This window comes from Chiloscyllium punctatum, chromosome 10 (genome assembly GCF_047496795.1).
Source record: "Chiloscyllium punctatum isolate Juve2018m chromosome 10, sChiPun1.3, whole genome shotgun sequence".
NCBI classification, from domain to species: Eukaryota; Metazoa; Chordata; class Chondrichthyes; order Orectolobiformes; family Hemiscylliidae; genus Chiloscyllium; species Chiloscyllium punctatum.
This window is the reverse complement of record NC_092748.1, coordinates 16087162-16104104: the sequence shown is the minus strand read 5'-3', so window position 1 is coordinate 16104104 and position 16943 is coordinate 16087162. Positions and strand designations below refer to the sequence as shown.

General features: G+C 42.7%; 1 protein-coding gene across 5 annotated transcripts in view; it reads right to left on the bottom strand.

The window, feature by feature from the left end:
- zdbf2 (zinc finger, DBF-type containing 2) overlaps nucleotides 1-16239 on the bottom strand; it is a 31978-nt gene extending 15739 nt beyond the window's left edge. For 2 of the 5 annotated variants that reach the window (XM_072578597.1, XM_072578600.1), the window contains exons 1-2: nucleotides 16161-16226; nucleotides 7584-7668 (exon numbers count right to left, since the gene is read on the bottom strand). The gene's annotated coding sequence lies outside the window, so the exon portion shown is untranslated. Of the gene's footprint in view, nucleotides 1-7583; nucleotides 7669-15118; nucleotides 16077-16160 lie in introns of those variants that run through there. The other 3 variants (XM_072578598.1, XM_072578601.1, XM_072578599.1) reach the window with 3 other exon arrangements.
- Between the last annotated feature and the right edge of the window lie 704 nt (nucleotides 16240-16943).

Below are 16943 nucleotides of genomic sequence, written 5' to 3'. Positions count from 1 at the left end.
AGACCTTTTTCAATCTTTCTTCTCTCACCTTAAAAATGTGCCCGTTAATTTTGAACTCTCCAAACCCTTGGGAAAAGACACCTGCTATTCACCTTATCGATATGCCTCAAGATTTTATAAACCTCTACAAAAGTCACCTCTCCTGTGCTCCAGTGAAAAAAATCCCAACCTATCTTTACAACTCAAACTCGCCATTTCCCCCTAGTAAATCTCTTCTGAACCCTCTCCAGTTTAATAATATCCTTCATGTGTACACAATAGGCTGAAGGGCCTCCTCCAATGCTAAAAACCTGTGAGTATTCAGGAGATAATTGTACATTAATAATTTCAGATTACTATAGATATACAAAACTCAGGCATATCTGAAATTGAGGAGAACTTCAAAAAGATGTTAAATTGGTGGGCTGGGAACATTGGTGGCAGCTGAAGCTTAACGTAGAGTGGCAGGACAGGTTGGGAGAGCAGTTAATAAAGGATGCGCGCCTTTAGAGGGGGTATAGAGTACAAGAGCAAGGAAGTTCTGTTGAACTTACAGAAGTCACTAGCTAGACCTCAGTTCATCCAGTTGAGGTGCAGCACCTTATGAAGGACATGACCGTGCTGGGTCCATGGCTTTTTGTCATTTCTATAAATGACTTAGGTGTGAATTTAGGAGATATGTTCGTCAGTTTGCAGATGACATCAAAGTTGGTGATGTAGTGGACAGCAAAGATGATTATCTCAGAGTATAGATGGGCCAACGGGCCGTGGCTTGGCAAATGGAGTTTAATTCAGCTAAATGTGAGGTGCTGCATTTTGGTAAGGCAAATGACAGCAGGACTAACTTACTTAATTGTAAGATCTGGGCAATTTCGCTGAACAAAGAGACCTTGGAGTGCAGGTTCATAATTCCTTGAAGGTGGAGTCATAGGTAGATAGGATAGTGAAGGTGACGTTTGGCACACTTGCCTTTATTAGTCAGTGCATAAGGGGCTTGGGTATGGTAAGTAGACATGGTCTTTTTCCCCCAGGTGGGGGAGTCCAGAACTAGAGGTCATAGGTTTAGGGTGAGAGGGGTAAGATATAAAAGGGACCTAAGGGGCAACTTTTACATGCAGAGGGTGGTGCATGATGGAATGAACTGCCAGAGAAAGTAGTGGAGGCTGGTACAATTACAACATTTAAAAGGCATCTGGATGGGTACATGAATGGGAAGGGTTTGGAGGGATATGGCCCAAACGCTGGCAAATGGGACTAGATTAATATAGTCCAGTGGTTGGCAGGGACAAGTTGGATCAAAGGGTCTGACTCGAAGGTTCACAGGATGAAGAATTCAGTTATGAACACAGAGTGGAGGGGCTGGGACTGTTGCTTGAAGAGAAGGCATGAGGAGATTTGCTAGAGATATCACCATCTTGATACGTGGTGACAGAGTAAACACAGAAAATGTTCTCTCTCATGAAAGAATAAAGAATGAGGGGGCACAGATTAAAAATAGGTGGTAGAAGCAGCAAACGTGGTTGGAGGAAAAACATTTCCACAGTAGTTAGGGCCTGAAATGTACTGCCCGAGTCTGTGGCAGAGGCAAGTTCAATTGAGGCATTCAAAAAATGCATGGGGTGGTTATTTTAAAAGCAAGAGTGGATCATGGGGAGAAGGTCCAAAAACAGCACTCGCTGAGAGCTCACTTACAGAGCTGGTATAGACAAAATGGGCCAAATGACCTCCACATGCACTGTGTAACAATTTTGAGATAGCAACCTCATCCTTCCTGACTGCAGATTGCTCCACAGGACAGACAATGCTGTTTGAACTGGTTATGACCGTAAATGCAAGAAATGCAGCCACTAATCAATGCACTAAAAATTGTCACTATAAGCAGCAAGATCATCAGATACCTTTTGTTAAAGCATGATGTTAGTTGTGGGGCTAATATTAGTCAGGACACCGATGTATCTCCTCAAATAGGAGCGACATGAAATCTTTTACAAATGGACAGATTGGTCCTCATCTGGAAAACGGCACCACTGATGGGCCAACTGAAAGACTGCAGCACGATACATTGTGTCTCCAAGTTCCTCACTCAGAGGAATGCTACAATTGAGGAACAGCTACATGACAGCCTAACCCTTGCTCTTGTTGCTTGTCAAATGTGGCATACCCCAATTATCTGCTGTCTTTCTTCTATTATGAGAGAGATTATACTCCAAGAGTATTTAAAATACTTGTAAAGCACTTCGGCATTGCCTGACTTCATGACAGGTACTCTGCAACACACAAGTAGTTACTGTTTGAAATGGAATCTCTGAACGACGTCTATGTCCCCTCAGAGCATATGCTTCCTTTTGTGCCGGTTTCTACACTGTGCACTATTTTAAACCGGGCAGCTATGGAACTGATTAAAATCCTTACTTTCACATCCAACCAAATATCATGGAGATAAGTGGAGAAATGAGACTTCCACTTGTGGGGAGAGTTCGGAACAAGGGGCCACAAATGTAAGGGAACCACTTGGAAATCTAATAAGGGATTCAGGACAAATTGGTTTACCCAGGGAGTTATGAGAATGTGGTTCTTACTACCACAAGGAATTGCTGAGGTGATCAGCTTCCATGTAGCGTAGGAAATGCTAGATGAGTGCAGAAAGGAAAAGGAACAGGTTGGCATGCCGATAGGGTGGGATCAAGGGAGGGAGGAAGTATGTTTGTAACACAAATACCAGCACGGAACGCTGGGTAGAATGGTTTGCTCAGGTTGTGTTTCCGTTTATTGATAACCATAGTGTCAGAATTAGAGGACCTGGAGAAGAGTCGTTTCTGACAATTTATTTTCCTTACAAACTACAGCCTGAGACAGAACAGTGATGTCAACATCCTGATGTCAAAATACTACTAGGCTTCTTCAGCTCCAGTTGAACTTGGGGACGAGTAATCCAAAGGGTTAATCCTATTGGGAGAAGGGTTCAAATCCCACCAAGGCAACTGGTGGAATTTTAATTCAATGAATTAAATCTGGAATTGGAAGCCTGTCTCAGTTTCGTGATCACCATTGCTATCAATGATGGTCATTAGGATGGCAAGGTGGCTCAATGGTTAGCACTGCTACCTGACAGCACTAGCCTGCATGGGCCGCCTCTGGGTGCTCCGGTTTCCTCCCACAGTCCAAAGATGTGCAAGTTAGGTGGATTGGTCATAGGAAATACAGGGTTACAGGGATGGGGTGGGTCTGGGTAGGATGCTCTTCAGAGGGTCAGTGTGGACTTGATGGGCCAGTTGGCCTGCTTCCACATTGTAGGGATTCTATGATGACATAAAACCATCTGATTCATGAATGCCCGCAGGGTAAAGAAACCTGTAAGCTGTCTGACCTACGTGTGACTCCAGACCCACAGCAATGTGGTCGAGTCTGAAGTGATCTGGGAAGTGACTCTGGCAAGCCGCTCAGCTGGAGGGTAATTGTGGGTGTGCAACAAATCTTCTTCCCCACTGTTATCAGATTTCTGAATGGACCACTCAAATTTTAAATTTTATGTTGATCTCACTCTTTGTGCATCTTCTCAGCAGCCTTAACACGGTATTCCTCATTCTGCTCTATTAACCTAATGCCCTTTGTATGGTCTGATCTGCCTGTAGTGAATGCAAAACAAAACTTTTCACTGTACCTAGGTACATGTGACAATAATAAATCAAATTTTAAAAAATGCTGACCTTGTCCATGACACACACATTCTAACAAAGAATAAAAAAAATTACCTTGATCATCTCTGTAACAGTTATCAATTATTAAAAGAAGAAAATACAACTTTAATTAAACTACACAAAAATATTGCCTTGGGTGTAAAGCACTTGGTCGCAGACTTAGATTATAAAAAGGCACTATAAGTACAACTTATTTCCTGCCTCAGCTTAAGATCATTGCTTTCTTATACCAGTAATATCTCCAAAGACAACAAGAAAGACTCTAGCAGTAGTTTGTCGATGAAAGTGGTGGCTACGTAGAACTGTACAGCACAGGGACAGGCCCTTCAACCCATGATGTTGTGCTGAACATGACACCAAATTTTGGATTATTGGTGCTGGAAGAGCACAGCAGTTCAGGCAGCATCCGAGGAGCAGCAAAATCGACGTTTCGGGCAAAAGCCCTTCATCAGGAATAAAAGCAGCCTAATCCCTTCTGTCTGACCATGGTTCACATCCCTCCACTCCTTGCTTATTCACTTTCTTATCTAAAAGCCCCGTAAACACCCCTATCCTATCCGTCTTCACCACCATCTCGGCAGCATGTTCCAGACTCCTACATTGTCTTAAGAACATTTGCCTCTCAAATCTCCTTTGAAGTTTTCCCTTCTCACCTTAAATGCATTCCATTTAGTAATAGACATTTTAACTCTAGGAAAAAGATTCTGACTGTCAACCTTATTTATGCCTCTCAATTTTATAAACTGCTATTAGGTCTAGTCTCAGCCTCCACTACTCCAGAGAAAACAACCCTAGTTTGTCCAGCCTCTAAGATTTCATACTATCCCTCTGTTGAATTAAACTGAAGGGACATGGAGGAGTCAGTGAATGCCACAGATTCTCTATCTCAGAGACCTGTCAATGCAAAGTTATTCAATATTTTCAAGGTCAACATAATACTTTTTGGACTTTCAGGGAAGCATGGAGGAGATGGGAACATGCAGGAAGGTAAAGGTAGCCAGGCTTAGAGCCAGATGGCCTCCTATTTCTTAGGCCTGCCTGAGTAGTAGGAATTTTGAGTTGTTTCCAGATGGCTGTCTTTTGCAAACTGAAACACATACATACATACAAACAAACAAACAAAGGTCTGAAAAGCATGAAAGCAGACACTGAAGTTAAGTGATTCGATCATCCAACATGTCTCCCAAAAGAATCATTACAGAATCATTACGGCATAGCAGGACATGTTGCAGGATTTGAAAACAGAACATTCAGGGTATAAAGAATTTGGTAAATTATATTCATGTTAATAGTAGCTCTGTTCCAGGTAAAACCAAAAGGTGCTTTGCGTGTAACTCTAAATTGCACATATCCTATCCCTCTGGATTAGTGGTGCTGGAAGAGCACAGCAGTTCAGGCAGCATCTAAGTAGCTTCGAAATCGATGTTTCGGGCAAAAGCCCTTCATCAGGAATAAAGGCAGTCCTATCCCTGTCTGAGTGCTAGCAGTGAATGGCAATGACCAACACACAAGTGAAGGGGAAACAAAACTTATGAATAAGATTACCTGAACTCTTCTTCCCTTACATGTACATCAAAGTCTTACTTATCCTGTTTATAAAGATGATGCTTTGAGATTTTTCAATCCTAGTTTTAATAGGAAACTAAAAGATAATTCAAAACTCTGAATTAATGACAGAGTCATAGTGTTATACAGCAAAGTTAAACTCATCCACGCCAACCAGATATTCTAAATTAATCTAGTCCCACTTGCCAGCATTTGGCCCTTATCCCTCTAAACCCTTTCTATTTATATACCCATCTGGATGCCTTTTAAATGTTGTAATTGCACCAGTTTCCACAACTTCCCCAGGCAGCTCACTCCATACACGCACCACCCTTTGTGTGAAAAAGCTGCCCCTTAGGTCCCTATTATATCTTTCCTCTCTCGCCTTAAACCATGTCCTCTAGTTTTGGACTCCCTTACCCAAGAGAAAAAGAACTGAGCAATTCGCCCTATCCATGTCCCTCATGTATAAACCCCAATAAGGTCATCCCCTAGCCTCCGAGGCTCCAGGGCTAATATCTCCAGCCTATTCAGCCTCTCCCTGTAGCTCAAACCTCCAAACCCGACAACATCCTTGTAAATCTTTTCTGCATCCTTTCAAGTTTCACAAAATCCTTCCCATACCAAAACGTCCTGTTTAAAACGGGGGCTGCTGGATGCATGACAGTGAGGGGGGAGAAAAAAAGGATCCTCCACAGGCTGGTGAGAAGATTAAAAACAAGACAGCTGCAAGATCTTAAAAGTCTGAGAGAAGTCATTATAAACAGCAAACTCAACAGCATCACTCTAATGTGCAACCATGGTGGTGGTGTTTTGGGATGGCGATGGGGCAGGTAGTGAAAACAGTGAGAGAGACAAGAATAGAAATGTTATGAAAAATGTCTTTGCCAGCAAGAAAGGGTATAAAAGTCAGTATTTTTAAGATTGAGGAGGTAATCCACACTCTCCTATTATTTTGGAGAAGTTCAAAAAGCATTGGACTGTTTACTGTAAAAAAAAAGAGTTCACAGTTAAAACAAGAATCCAATATTCACCGTATCTACATTCTGCAAACAAGAAGCCTACTATAGCAGAAAGCTTATGGGTACACTAGCTCTGATAACTTACAGCAAAGCTACAATGTCAAACCCAGCCAGGAGCAGTCTCACAGCCCCCAGCCACTCTGCAGGGAGTTGGCCTTATGGAGTCAGATGTACAGCACGGACTAGAGGACAATCTCTACCGACAACTGCTATATCCTTGACAAAAGGGAAACAAGCTAGGTCTTCAACCATGTCACAGTAGTCCAAAATCAGCATCCATGCTGTCATTTTTGTGTGTATGTAATTAGAAGAAATCAACACACATTCAGGCATATTGAACCAAAGCAATTTTGCTGATACAATGCTTTCCATCTCAAGGGAATTAATTAAGTGCATTGGTTAAACAAGCTTAAAAAAACCCTGAAAACCTAGACCACTCTTACTATTGAATGCTTGATATCAAATATCCTGAAAATAGGAACGCGAGATGTTGAAAATGGAGTCTAAAGATTTAAAAAGACTAAAAGCAGCCGATACCATTGCCTCACAAGGCAGTTTGGCACATCATCAGTTGTTTACATAAGGCCCTTAATGACCTCCCTAGTGAAGTTTATTTAGTGGCTTCTTTTAGTAATTGCAAAAATATTCTACTCAGCTATTGTAGTTCATAAACACTGCTTCCAAGGGCAGGGGGGCTGTGTGCCAAATATAAAAGGGAGCGATATTTTTAATATCGCCTTTCTTAACCACAGGACATCCCAAAATGGTTCACAGCCAACAAAACCTTTATTTTGAAGCACAGTCACTTGTGAAATTGGTTGCCCTATTTCCCATGTTAATAAAGGCAGATAGAGCACACTCAGTGTAATGCATCACCAAAAAGATGATACCTCCGACCCCTCCACCCCATGCGACAGTGGAGACCCTGGAACAGGAACCTGAACTCATGACCTTCTCAACCTAACAGTAGAGTGCTCCTGACTAGTGGGCAGCTGACACAGGACGTGTAGTAACCCAAACCCACTGAGTCAGCAGCAATGCTCTGCCAAGGAATAATATGAATGGATGAGTGACTTCATTTAAAAAAAAAAGCAGACAGATACATATTCTAAGAATTTGCTGAGCATTTACACAGCAGAATCGAGCTCTCCATTTTACAAAACCTGTTGCTCAATTACTGGTCAGTGCAACTGAGTGATTACTGAGGAAAGAATAGATTTCGCACAGTGTTCCAGCATTGGGATTGACCAAGGGACAACAAAATAATTAAGTGAGATTTCCTTCAAACTTAATGCAGAGGAAATGGGAATCTGTCGACTCCTGGGTTTTGCTGCCTTACCTCTTTCTCTCTCTGGAGTGCAAATAATTCATGGATTTGACCTGGCTGGTACCTCACCCCAAGAAGGCATTCTTCAAGTGCTGCTCTGAAGAAGTGAATATGAACAAGTTACTCGTGCAAGGAGGTCAACCCCCGAACCCCATAGGTCACGGGATATTGAAGCATGAAGAAACCCCCTCACTACTTTCTCAGATGGATGCATTGCAGACAGAGAATAAAACCTGAAAAATTATCTAACTGTATGACGCAGTACTAAATCAGCTCCAACCACACTGAGCCACAAAGAATGAATTAAATTGTCCTGAACCATGAAGTGGTCTCTGTTCCAACGGCATATTTTAACGCGGATTTAAAATTGGTCCTGAGCTACAACATAAAATATAATCCAGCTAATAGTGAGTGTAAATGTTGCTGGCAAATCCATTCAATCGCTCACAGAACTAGGAAACAAGCCAGGTCAATCTGAGCCCCCTATGTTACTGAAAGAAACTGGGTCAGAGTGTTATGTACAGTACATGAATGAATAACATCTAACCCATTCAAACAGTTGCACCAAGTCATGTGAGGAGGGTACATTAATCAGTCAACAGCATATAATTATACAACACAATGCAGTACAATATCCCATGTCACTTCACAAAACCAGAGGAAATGTGACACCCAGCCCACGTAAGGGGACATTTGAGTAGAACTGGCCAAAGAAATAGGCTTTTAGAAGCATCCAGGAGATAGAAAGAGGCAGAGGTTTGGTGAAGTTGTCATGCTTGTGCCTACAGCTTTCTAGGCTCAGTCACCAACAGCGGAGCAACAAAAGAAAATGGACCGGACTAGAGATCCGGAGGGCTACAGGAGATTGGACTGGTAAAGTCCTATGGCCACTTACAAACGAGGATGAGAGTTTTAAAACTGGGCTGTTGTTCGACTGGTAGCCAATGTAGGTCAATGAGTATAGGATGACAAGAGAACAGGGGCCCTTACCTTTGTCACTAGGGAGTGACAGTGGACTTGCTCTGCCAGTCGATTTCTGTCAGGGCTCGAATAACTCTATGCCCTAATAAAGATCAGTTTTTTTCTTAACATGTCATAGTTCATGGAAGTTGCAGTGAATATTAAATTGCAGCAAGCTTTTTTGTGTAATGCTGTCTCTGCCGAGACCATGTTGCACAACAATAGATGGAGAATGTTTACAGCTGAAACATTCTAAACCTACACCACACAATAGACCAGGGGAATGTTCATAATAATCAACATTCCGAGCTAACACCACATGTCAAACACAGCCACACAGTGGGGAGGGCTCCTGCCCATCGTGTCTCACTGAAAGAGCTCTCCAATTAGAACTGCGCTTTCACCATCCTCCTGCAGATATCTCTAATGAAAGCATCATCTCAATTCCCTCTTGAACGTTGCTATGAAATCCACTTTCATCGCCCTTGGAAGTCAGTGCATTTCAGAAAACAATGCACTGAACCAAATGACCTCCCTCACTTGTTCTCTTGTACCAGATTGTAAGTTTCTGGTTACCGACTCATCTGCTGTATCAAAACTCTTCAAAATTTTGAACGACTCGGTTAACTCTCCCTTGAACCTTCTCTGCTTCAAGGAGAACAGTCCTAACTTCTCCAGTCATGTTGTGCTGTCTACTGGAACTGTTCAGAGTGTCCTCTTGTAACTTTGCAAAAGCCCCCTTTGGATTATACTGAAACCTAACCAGTCACCTCTGAAGTTTATTCAGAACAGAGCAGGTTAAAAATAAAATTGAAAGCGAAATTAGTTTTTAAATTTACAGCAACTGAAATTAAAAGATGCATCGTTTGATTAATTTTTAATACTTAGATTTCATTCAGAGACCAAGCTGCACACCCATCTTCGTCCAAAAACCAAGCTAGGCCAACACATTAAAGTCCAAAATTACATATAGTTAGAGACAGCATTTGACTTAACTTGGAAATGAAAATTGCAAATGACATGAAAGTTGGCCACGTGGTTCATAATGATACCAGTAACTCGGTTGGGTGAGAGGCAAACAGAATTCAATCCACAGAATTTTAAGCATTTTGAAGTAAAGCAACCAAGGAAATACCCCAAGGAAGATACTGGGAGGGACAGAGGAAGTGCATGTTCACAGGTCCCTCAAAGTGACAGAACAGGTAGGCAGGTGGGGCATAGGGACGACATAGGGAATAGAGTGTACAGCATGGAAATAGACCCTTCCGTCCACCTTTTCCATGCCGATCAGATACCCTAAATTTACCTAGTCCCACTTGCCAGCTGTGAGCCCACGTCCCTTGATACCCTTCCTATTCATATACCCATCCGGATGACTTTTAAATGTTGTAATTGTACCAGCCTCCACCACTTCCTATGGCAGCTCATTCTATACACATGCCACCCTCTGTATGAAAAGGTTGCCCCTTTGGTCCCTTTTATACACTTCTCTTCATTGGGTGAAGTTTTGCATGTGAAGCAGGGCATAATGCTGAAGCTATACAAGACGTTGGTTAACCCACAGCTGAGAGCTGTACTTACATTCATAACACAGCTGCCATAGTTAGAGTGCAGAGGTTATTTACAAGAATATCGGCAGGGTTTGAAAGTTCCAGGTCAGAGGAGAAATTAGAAAGGCTGTGATTGTTTTCCTTAGTACAGAGGAGGCTGAGTAGTGACTGAATCAAGGTTATGAAATGATGAGGGGCTTGGTTAAAATGGACAGAGAAAACGTCTTTCCAGGGGCTAAGATTTAAGGTGATCAGTAGAAGACTTAGAGGGGATATGAGGAAACTGTTTTTCACCCAAAGCTGGGAAATAACTGCTAAATTAGGTGGTCGAGGGAGAAACCCTCTCACTTTGAAAGGATCCTAGATGTGCATCTGAAGCTTCATATCCTGTAGGGTAACGGACTACATGCTGAAGGGTGTGATTAGAATGGGTGGCTAGTTTATTTAGCTGGGGCAAACACAATGGGCTAAATGGCCTTTTTTTTTGTACCATAACCAATTTATAGGTTCTAAGAACACAAACTTATTTATTTCAGTGTGGACATCACTGGCTGGTCAGCATTTATTGTCCATCCCTAATTGCCCTTGAGAAGGTAGTGGGCGCTGACTTCTTGAACTGCTGCAGTCCACCGGCTGTGGGTTGACCCACAACGCCATTATAAAACGAATTCCAGGATTTTGACCCAGCAACAGTGAAAGAATGGTGATATATTCCCAATGCAGGATGGTGAGTAGCTTGGAGGGGAACTTGCAAGTGGTGGTATTCCCATTTGTCTTTCCAAATTTGAGGAAAGACATTCTGGCTATTGAGCGAGTGCAGCATAGGTTCACGAGGTCAATTCCTGGAATGGCAGAACTATCTTATGTTGAAAGATTGGAGCGACTGGGCTTGTATACCCTTGAGTTTAAAAGACTGAGAGGGGATCTGATTGAGACGTATAAGATTATTAAAGGATTGGACACTCTGGAGGCAGGAAACATGTTTCCGCTGATGGGTGAGTCCCGAACCAGAGGACACAGCTTAAAAATAAGGGGTAGGCCATTTCGAACAGAGATGAGGAGAATCTTCTTCACCCAGAGAGTAGTGAGTGTGTGGAATGCTCTACCCCAGAGGGCAGTGGAGGCCCAGTCTCTGGATTCATTTAACAAAGAGTTGGATAGAGCTCTCAAGGATTATGGAATCAAGGGTTATGGAGATAAGGCAGGAACAGGATACTGATTGAGGATGATCAGCCATGATCATATTGAATGGTGGTGCAGGCTCAAAGGGCAGAATGGTCTACTCCTGCACCTATTGTCTATTAACTGCTGCACTTGTCCTTCTAGACAGAAGCGGTCATGGATGTGAAAGGTGCTGTCTCATGATCTTTGACGAATTTCTGCAGGAACCCAAGTGGACTATTTGGCCGTTAAGTCTGCGCAATCTTTTGCAAAGGCCATAGATGATTTTATTGTGATCTCAATAAACTTCTGTTCTGCTACTGTTCCCACTCCTGCATACCTTGATTTCCTGGTCCATCAAAAATCTAACTCAGCTTAATATAGGATCAGAGTATATTGTTAAGTAAACATTTTGAAATCAGTTTTATCCACAAACACGGTCAGCATTAAGTGCCGAAACCATTGTTGGGGACAGAGTGAAATTCATACATTAATAGCCAACTCGTCTGATGTTGACCAGCCACCCCAAAGTGACCTAGTCCCATTTGTCAGCATTTGGCCCAAATCCCTCGAACCCTTCCTGTTCGTGTAGCCATCCAGCTGTCTTAAATGTTGTAATTATAACCCCCTCCACCAATTCCTCTGATGAAACTATACATGTCTAAATCAAGAACACTTAACACAAGCCTAAGATACTTCAAATGCAATGCAAACTATTCCAAGTGTGAACAGCTTTGATTATATTGAATATGCATCTAAATAAAAAGACTATTTGGTCTAGTTGGTCTATATTAACTCAAATCTCCACCTCAAAAGTGCAGAATAAGTGGTCACCCATATAAGACAAAGATGAGGAGGAATTTCTTCTCCAAGGGTAATAAATCTGCAGAAATATGTACTGGAGAGCATACTCAAAATCTGGATTATTAATTATATTCAAGGCTGAAATAGACAGAATTTTAAATCAGTAAGGGAATCACGGGGCATGGAGACAAAGGCAGGAAAGTGCATTTAAATCAGCTATGATCTCACTGAATGACAAAATAAGACTCAATGGGCCAAATGGCATACTTCTGTCCCATGTCTGTAGCCATCACCAACACAAGGAATCTTATTTGTCCCCACCATTCCATATGATAACTGCCACATTCTCACCACACTCCAGCCACAATTTCTTCCTGAATTTAATACTGATAAACTTCAGTAATATTTTGATTAAATTCAGAAAGAGAAAATAATCTGATCACAACCAAGGATATGATACAAACACAAGCTGATCATAATCTTCTTGCAGAGTAGTAATTAAGTGAAAGTTGCACCCTTGGTTTTCAGTGCATTTGGGAGATATAGTTGACTACACAACATGCTGGAGACCATCCTACAACTTCAGACAATCAGAGCTCGGCAATTGCACACTTTTTGATCAGAAAATTAAAGAGTGAAGGTCTGGTCCGCTGTCTGGATTATATACTAAGCCTTATTCCAATGCTATCTTTTCAGTTCAGATCCTAAAAAGGTCCAATCTACTCACTCAAGTGGACATAAAAGATTAATGATACTACTGCAAGATTACTCTTCCTGGAGCCCGGGGCATTGCTTACCCTCTATCATATACCCAGGAAGAGATAATCTTGTGTTGATAGAAAAAAGGATTTTGTCTAAGTTTGTCTTGCAATAAACGTTATATTTGCAAGAAATACAGATGATCTGTTCATCATATTATCATTTGGATGTATGCAAATTGTTTCCAACACAAACAGTTGCTTAATACCAAAAGTACTACATTGTCTCCAGATGCTTTATAGCCATCGGGAGATTATATAGTACCTTGCACAAAGTGCAACATTTTATTTCAATTTAACATTTTAAAAAGTAGGAATTGGGACTAGTTTTCCCAAATATTGAAACTTTGCAAATTCATTAAATAGTTTATTATTAAAACTACATTAATCATCAGTTAAATTTGTACAGCCTCGCAGTTCGCACTTTCAAAAAGAGACTGAAGTGATAATTGGTGTAAAGGTAGTGTCCCAATCTAGGGAAAAAAAGACAAGTGTTTAATTCATTCACAGGCTGGGCCAACATTTAGTTCCCATCTTTGGCTGCTGTTGAGGTAGTGGTGAGCTGCTTTCTGAATCTCTGCAGTCGACGTGGTGTAGCTACATGCACAATGCTATTGGAAGGAAGTGACACAATTTTAACCTGGAGTCACTGAAAGAACAGTGCGATAGTTGCAATCAAGTATAGTTTATGGCTTGGAGAGGAAGCTGATGGTGTTTCCCATGCATCTGCCACCTTTGTGCAAAGTGGGTGCTGTTGTAGGTTTGGAAACTGCAAACGAAGGAGACTTGGTGAGTTGTTATAGTTGGTCTTGCAGATAATATGCACTGCAACTGTCAGCGGTGGAGGGACTGCATGCTGAACATGTTAAATGGAGTGGTAATCAAGCAGGTTCCTCGGTCCGGTATGGGGTCAAGCTTCTTGAATGCTGTTCGAGCTACACTCATCCTGGCAATTGGGGAATATTCCACCACACTCCTAAATTCTGCCATGTGATCTGATTTATTGTCAGATACACCAAAGTACAGTGAAAAAGGTTTTGTTTTGCATGCAGTACAGGTAGATCATAAGATGATTGAACAGAACAAGGCATACAAAGTTATGGCTGCACAGGTGTACAAAAGCAACATCAACATTAGATTTGAAACTTGAGGGGTCTGTTCAGCAGTCTAACAACAGTGGGTAAAAAGCTGCTTTTGAAACTGCTGGTCCAGGTGTTTAAGCTTTTATATCTACTACCTGATGGAAGATGTTGGAAGAGATTAGACTGGGGTGAAGTTTTTGATAATGTTGACTGCCTTTCTGCAACGAGATGATGCACAGGCTTTGAAGAGTGAGTTGTAACAGAATTACCAGCATCTAATCTTCTCTGATGGCAACTTTTACCTTATTACTGTGGCTATAGTCCCAGAGGATTATCAGGTTGCTCTCTAGATATGAGTGGTGGTAGTCTAAGGCAAGGTCACCACTCCTCAGGCAAGGTACAGGAATTGAACCGATGCTGTTGGTGCCATACTACATCACAAACCAGCCAGTCAACTCCTATCCACAGTAGTATCCATGTATGAACACATGAAGATCAGAGCCCATCAGCTGTAACCTGACCATTTTCATAATTCCAGTTTGAGGTTATAAAAGTACCAATTTTTGTGTATTTTTTAGTCTGTAACTTCAAAAGATTACCAGTACTACTATCACATTACCACTGCACCACACGAGCCCTTCTGTTGTCAGATGAGAGATGTTTGGAAGTAATGTGCTTAAAAATGTATTGCTGGAAAAGCGCAGGTCAGGCAGCATCCAAGGAGCAGGAGAATCGACGTTTTGGGCACAAGCCCTTTGGACCCAACCAGGACAACCAGTACCTAGAACAAATCTGAAGCCTCCAGCAACAGACCTCCCTCCGGATCCTCTGCAAGAAGGGCTTATGCCCAAAACGTCGATTCTCCTGCTCCTTGGATGCTGCCTGACCTGCTGCGCTTTTCCAGCAACACATTATCAGCTCTGATCTCCAGCATCTGCAGTCCTCACTTTCTCCTGCAGTGGTAGGGTGCCACCTCTGGGCCAGGAAACCTTGATTCCTGATGAAGGGCTTTTGCCCGAAATGTCGATTTCGCTGCTCGTTGGATGCTGCCTGAACTGCTGTGCTCTTCTAGCACCACTAATCCAGTATTTGCTTTTCAGCATCTGCAGTCATTGTTTTTAACCTTGGCTTAAATCCTAGTGTGTAATAAAATCTCTGAAATGGTTAATTAGAAAATGTCTGCATCGAATGACAAACTTGGAATCAACAATATCTGACAGTGCAAAACCTACCAGGCTGCCACTGGATCCCTGCCACAAATTCAACATTAAAAGATGGACACTGCAGCTTAACACGAGACTGCACACTGTCAGCTGTCAACTGCAGATCTCAATTCAGTTCATGCAGGGAAAGAAACACTACTTACTGGCTTCGAAGATACTAACACAACTCACTCAAAAGTAATCCCCCCTTCCCAAACGATAGGGGAATTGGATCAAATTAAAATATCTTTATTCGAAATAGGCCTAGCTTCTGCTGTCAAACTTGTGCACAACATTGATTAATCTTCGGGCAGAGACGAATAGAATTTTTGATTTGATACCAGATGCACAAGCTTTGATCGAAATCATTTGCTTACAGCTCAAAATATATTTTACAAGACCAACAGTTGCAGTCTTTCAGCACACAGGAAGCAGAAAGTTTACATCGACTGTTAGACGTGTACGAGCTCAGCCAGACGTCTTCAGTAAACGCAATTGCTTATGCTGTCTCTTTAGAAATGGCCTGCCTTAAAAACTTCAGAAAACACACGTTTAAATGGTCACGCTTGAGCTGCACTTGAGTAACACTTGTCTCCTTCCCCCTCCTCGACCACTGACAGCTCAGCAGTTGCTTACAGACCGGGGGGGGGGGGGGGGGAGGGAAGGGAGGGGGAAGAGTCGGGAGGATTAAGATTCCGGTGTTGAGGTCAAGCGAATCAAAACAAATACAATTCGCGTTAGAGCAGTTGGGTTGCCCTGGTGGGTGGAATAGACAATCGGTCGAATGCATTTCAACACTACCACCTCAACCCCACCCCCCGTGCGAAAATAAAACCAGAAACTCTTTAGCTGCTGATGTGTTCTCCCCTTGGGGCTTGAAAAGATACACCGCGCAAGTTGCAACATTGAAAGTAACAAGTAAATTGAGCGGTCCACGCGTGGTCCTTCGGGTTCGCCCCTCGCGCGCGCGCCCGCGCGCACACGTCTCTCCCAGTCGAGTAGTCACTTCCCACATTGAACACCCCCCACCCCCCAGGCCCCCACATACACAGCGTCGCCCCCCTCCCCTTACCGTGCCTTTCGAGCGCGCTGAATGTGCTTCCACCCTCACGGTCAGAGTTCAGCTGCTTCCTGCTCTACTTCCTGGCCACTCTTAAAGGGGCTGCGGGGCGATTTACTGGCCGCCGACGCGGAAACGCGGCCGCGCCCACCGTTAAAGGGATACCTCGACTTCACATGTCTCCCCCCCCACACCTCCCCAGCCACAGGCCCGGGAGGGAACGCCCGGAGACGACTGCACATAGGAAGCCGAGGCTCCCAGAAAAGAAAAGGCACATTTTTGTTCCCTTCCCATCCCCACCAAGCACAGCAGCTTGACGTTTTTTTTAAAAAAAAACAAAGCGCTGAAAGCACTTGGAAGTGCTAGCAACTGGGAAAAAAAAAGCAAAGATGAATATCTGTAAACAAAACCTGCCATTGAAATGCATTCTGCCAAAACCAATTGTCAAGGCAGACGACAGATCTTGAAGCAAAAGGCCCAAGATTGCGACACTTGAAAGAAACACAACGAGCGAAACAGCAGAGACACTAAACAACATCCTTATCATTTCGATTTGAGAATTAGCGTTTAAGATCTGGATTCAACACACAGCTATTTTCTGATCTTCCTGATCGGGATTAACAACAATTAAATGCCATCCCCCTGCTAAGATATTGACAATTCTGCAGCTATGATAGGCATTGATGAACAGCAAACAAGTCAATCCTTTCTTCATTGTGAATTAAGGCATTGATGAAGCCAATGCAACACAGCACTGATGACCATTTTCCCTCAAATCAACGAGATCAGTGATTT